The sequence below is a fragment of the Micropterus salmoides genome, unplaced genomic scaffold (assembly GCF_014851395.1).
Source record: "Micropterus salmoides isolate LMB-PRFRI ecotype aquatic unplaced genomic scaffold, ASM1485139v1 Ms_hic_scaffold_5, whole genome shotgun sequence".
Classification (NCBI taxonomy): Eukaryota; Metazoa; Chordata; class Actinopteri; order Centrarchiformes; family Centrarchidae; genus Micropterus; species Micropterus salmoides.
Genome location: NW_024044237.1, coordinates 19,126,928 through 19,132,524, shown reverse-complemented (window position 1 = coordinate 19,132,524; position 5,597 = coordinate 19,126,928). Strand labels below are relative to the sequence as shown.

General features: G+C 41.1%; 1 protein-coding gene across 1 annotated transcript in view; it reads left to right on the top strand.

Annotated features, from left to right (window-relative positions):
* Window positions 1–5,597, top strand: part of LOC119888509 (dedicator of cytokinesis protein 2-like) — a 103,770-nt gene that overhangs the window by 74,608 nt on the left and 23,565 nt on the right.

Genomic DNA, 5,597 nt, shown 5'->3' with positions numbered 1-5,597 from the left:
ATTTCTCAAATACCATCACCCTGTTATTAATTCCTCCATCATCTCTCTCTTTCACTCTGTCTATTTCCCCATTTCTCTTTATTGGTGGCTAATCCTGTGCCATGCCCTGGTTTTTGTGTCTGTGTGTGTGTGTGTGTGTGTGTGCGCCTGCATTGACCCTGGCATGGTCGTAGACCCAGGGAAACTTTGGCAGCACAGAAGTGTCTGCTCCTGGGAGTCGAGCCAGGACACAAACAAACACACACGCTGGCACACACAGAAACACACACTCTTGCTTTATCAGTCACTTTATTTATATCTTTGCTTTTCTGTGTGAACACAGTCTACTAATGCCTCTCTCTCTTGTTCTCTTGCTCTCTCTAACTGATAGCTTCACCTCAGTCTCCTGTTTGAGCTGTATGGTTGCTGTCCTCCCTCTTCATTGCCCCACTTTATCCTTCTCACGCCATTCTCTCCTCTTCTTTTATCTTCATCTCTTAACACTCATCTCATCCCCCGTGTTTGACTGTCCTACCTCCCACCCTCCTTCTATCTCGTTTTCTTTCTGTATCTGCTTCTGTTCATACCAGCTGAGGATGATGCTGCTTTCTTTCTTGGGGCAGACGAGACAAAAAAACCAAAACAGATTCATTAAATAGACAGTGAGATTAAACGCCATATGACATCAGGTTGTAATTATCCTTAATTATGAGTGCTTTGTCTTTTGTGCGTGGCTGGAATTGTGTGTTTGCAAATTAATTTCCTCATTCGTCACGCATGAGGAAAGACGAGAATATTTTGCTTGTATTCACTTCTTTTACAGGCTAGTTTAAGATTTTTAATTTGAGTATTAAGTCAGAAATCGGAGTTGTAGGTTTGATTACGTTACAGCTTAAGTTATGTGTTAGCAGTTAATAATTGTACACAAATGAAGCAGAAGATCTCACAAATATATAGTAAAAGTGTTTCTTTTGTATGCAAGGGGTTATGTAGTTGCATTTTGAGTTATGACTGTCAGTGACGCGTTTATGTTTGTATGGACAATGAATTATTACCCACAGTGTGTTTGTGTATGTGTGTTCCCTGAGTGGTCCCTTGATGCAGTGTCCACGTGAATGTCCCTCCTGACCCATCCCCCATCTGAAAATAACTGGTGATGTATGCACCACTGCAAAGTGGTTGACTCACCTTGCGTTGTGTTTCAGTTGACCTCTGGTGAGACGAGCAAAGGGGGTGTGTGTTTGTTTCATGTTTTTATATCTCGGTGGGGACTGAATGCACACTAACCCATGAGTGCTCATGTGACTGCGGGGACAAAAATAGAGGTCCTTAAGGTAGAGACTGCTTTTTGAGGGTTAAGATGTGGTTTTAGGGTTCACGTTACAGTTTGGTTAAGGTTAGGGTTAGGGGCTAAGGATGCATTATGTCAATGAGATGTACCCACAGGGATAGAAAAACAAATGTGTGTGTGTGAATTTGTTTGTGCACTTTACATAAGCAACCAGGAGGCATAGCAACACAGGGAACGTTCAGAAATAATACACGTGTGCACGAAAACATACACCTATAACGAAGCATGAGTTGAAGTTTATAGTTGTGCTGAATCTCTGAGGTCTCAGTAATTGAATTTTCAAGTGGAAGATGTGAAGAGAAGCTTGTCATTTCTCCATTATTCATTATTCTTTTCCCCTTGACCTCTCTTGCTTTCTCCTCCTTATTTTTATCAACTGATTGTGTCTCTTTGTACTTGACTGGGAAATGGGTATCTGAGGACACGTTGATCTGTTTTCTGAACAGTAAACAGGTGTACGTGTTCACATACACATTGGAATGCAAACCCCCATGCACTCACACAGACATCCATGTTACCCCTTTGTCTTTCTCTGCCTCAGACAAGCATACAGCCATATCACACTGATGCAAACAACAACTCTAATTACTCCTCTGCACAATCAATCTCTCTCTTTCATCCCACTCTACTTTCCACATCAGCCCCCAAGTGTCTGAAAAACGTGTGCGAGTGTATGTTTGTGTGTAATAAGTGTGTGTGTGTGTGTGTGTGTGTGTGTGTGTGGTGGGGGGGCGGGGTTCAGAGAGGAGCATGTGTCTGTGGAGGTACAGTGAGGAATGCTGCAGGCTACCAGTGAGACTGTGTTTTTGTTCTATCTTCTATTTTGAAAAAATTATAAAAAATCACAGTTGAGAGCAGCGAAATGACATCCTACCTGGGGGGACACCGCATAAAGAGCAACAGGAGGGAAGAGGAGAAGAAAAAAGGAATGCACAGGCAGGATATGGACCTAAATAAAGTGCTGTGAAAGGGGTCAATGGAATTGATATAGAAGTATTTGAACATAATGTATGTTTATTATCCCCCTGAGCTTTAAATTGAAACTAATTATTAACTAATTATATTTGCTTCTGTTTTGCTGTGTGAATGACTTCCTTTCTGTCTACGTACTTGTCCTCAAATTAAGCTAAATGTCTTGGATTTTGGCAATTTGATAGGTGAGAACATACTAGTAGACGCTAATGTATGTACCTGTTGGATTTCTTACTCCACTGTTGAGTGACAGCTGTGACTAACTAACAGATTAAAACCTAATGCTTTAAGTATTTAAATTAGGGCTGTCAAAGTTAATGCTTTAATGCTCTGTCTTAATTTAAAATTAATTATATGTTAATTATATTTAATTGCATCAGTTGGGGTTAATGAACTTTAAACTGAGAATTCAAACTTGGTGACATAAAGATGGGTCTATGTAACTTTTGAATAGATGATGAGAAGACAATTTTTCACTCCCAAACAAAAAGTTACATTTAATATGTAATGAAATTCACTCTTGTTGTATTCAGTACACATTTGTTCCTACAGCCTTACTTTGACCATTAGCTTATGGTAGCAAAATATAGCAAAATTCATATACATATTGCTGCATTAGTTAGCTGACTTTGACTTCTCTATTTGTGATATTATTACAGTATGTTGTAGCAGGTCACATTAATAAACATTTAAATGCCAGTTATTATTTGTTCCTAGAACCAGTGTGTTTCAATCACTGAGGATGCTCTCTGCATACCTATTGACAAAACCAGGTTGAGTGCAGAAGTAAACAAATCACAGCTGCCCTGCAGTAAACTAGGCTGCAGTAATGGTGTGTTTAAAGCACCAGTGGACATCACAGTGTGATGGCTGTCAGAAACTCGGTCAGGGAATGTGAGAAGGAGGGAGTCCTTTATTTAAACAGTTTATTAAAACTAAAGTTAACACAAATGAGAAATGGGATGTGGACATCAGCAATGCATGTGTGCTGTTGAAGTGTTGGAGGTGCAAAAGAAGGTGGTGCAGGGTAAATGGCAGCTATAGGAAGGGAGAGAAAGATTGAACACATGGGTCCGTTTGTATAGCCTGGAAGGCCCAGGTGAACTAGGGCCCAATCCCAATGTCTACACTCAGACAGACTTTGAGGCGCATTCCCGGGAAGTCCGTGAGGGCTTAGGGCTGTCCCACTGTCAAATTGTCAAGTGCATGACAGCTCTCTCATGGACATTTTGAGCCGTATTTAAACACTTTTCAGAGGTCCGCATTTCTGCTAACTTTGCCTGGGAGAATTGCCCACAGTTCATAGCGTTATGACGTGACACACGGGGGTTACTAGGGTTACCAGGGGACACCTGGAAGCGAGAGAAATATTGCGTCAAATCTGCCTTATAAGAGAAGAAAAACAACAACAACTGTAAACAAACAAGCATGGAAACCAACACTGATGCTAAAACTGTTAGAATTCTTCTTAACATACATTTAAGATGGTACATAGAACACATGAGGTCAGAGGAATGCAATCACCTTATTACACACTTAGTTTATTCAACTATTTATTTTAGTTTTTGCTTAATGATGCTGTTTTGACCAACAATAGTGCATTGATTATTGACAAATATACATTGACATTTACCACTCCTCCACTCTGTAGGGCGGGAGCCTGCAGGACTTAAAAAAGTGTGCAACGTGTTTCAGCATCGTCAGGGTAACGTGATAATGTGGAAAAGTGCTGTTCCGTTCCTGTTTACACGATTTTGAGCCCTTGCAGCCTCTTACGCCAGCATAGCCTCCAAGACAGTGGGAGGGGCGTCATATGTATGACAGGATTTTGCTTTTTAACTGCTTTTACTAAGAAATATATCCAGAAGATAAAATGCCCTTGGGAAAAATCTGAAACACTTTTCAAACCTTTTTCAATGCAATTGAGTCCGGTTTTAATAGACAGCTGGACCTCCTTTTACCCACAAATCACTGAAACTACACTGTTGACCAACGACCACTAAAGACTGGCGTCTGCCTGTGGTGTGCCTGTCAGCTCTCGCTAGCTAGGCTGGGTATTTACTGCATGTTTCCTGGCTGAAATTCCACTTTTAAACTTGAGGTCAAACATGAACATTATTGTCTTCAAACGAGTGTCCCTTGTCCTTCAGATGTAAGTAAGCTTCTGAGTCTTGACCTGAGGAGTCTGCCCTTCTGTGTTCAACATACCTTGATAATGACCCCAGAGGTTCAATACCTGTGACTCCCTGCCAGTCAGTGAGAACTGACAAAGCCACTTGGGTGAGAGGCAAAATGTCTTCAAGTATCTTCAATCAAGTCCAGTTGCTCTTGACTTTTTAAAAAATTCTCCTTGGATTGTCAAAGAGAGACAATTTGATCAGCAAGTGGATGATTTGCAGTGAAAGTTATCTATATTCAAACTACTGCTGTAGGGTGTTGAACCCGTTTTGATTTTAATTATCATATGACCTTTTCTCTTGCCCCAGTCTCAAGATAAAGTAACCCCTTCTTCTGGTAAGTCTGTACAATTAGCAAAATCATCTGTATGTTGTTTGTTTAGTTTGACACTTTTGTGCGGTGTACCGAACATTGCAGCTTCTAGGGGTTCCTAGCAAGGCTTAGTTTGTATAGGGTTGGATAGATAAATGGAGGGAGAGAGGACGAGGAGTAGAAGGAGGAGGAAGGGAGAGAAATCCCAGACCTCGCCAGCATCTGTGTCCTGTTTTGTCAGTAATCTCTTCACTGTTGCGTAAGGCCGTCGCTTCGACCAGCCCTGAGCTCACTTGCTCGCTCTCTCTCTGCCTGTCACACACACACTGTAGTTGTCAGTATTTTTATTAATATACACAAAGTTCATATACCTCCCATGTGTCGTTGCGTGTCATGCAATGTGTTGATGAAACACATTCATGTGTGAGGACACAGACAGTTGTCGATTGACAGATATCTGAGCATTTGTGCTTGTGTGTTAGAGGGTGTTAAAGGAGATTGAGAGCATAAGTCCTCGGAGAAGACCAATTACACTCAAGTAGGGCAATACAACACGTGACCTACACTTCAGCACAAACACACACACAAGGCACACACAAACACAGTTCACATGAAACTAGAAAGTACTGAACTCTAGAATAGTTTTGGTGAGTGAGGGAATGTGTGTTCTTAATCCTATTACTGATCATCCCTTACACACGAAGGAGGCAAAGAAGTAAGAGAGAGAGTGTGAGAGGGGGTAAACAAACAGAAAGAAAGATCCAGAGTTCATTTTGTTACTTTCTCCTGTCTTTTATTGTCTGCC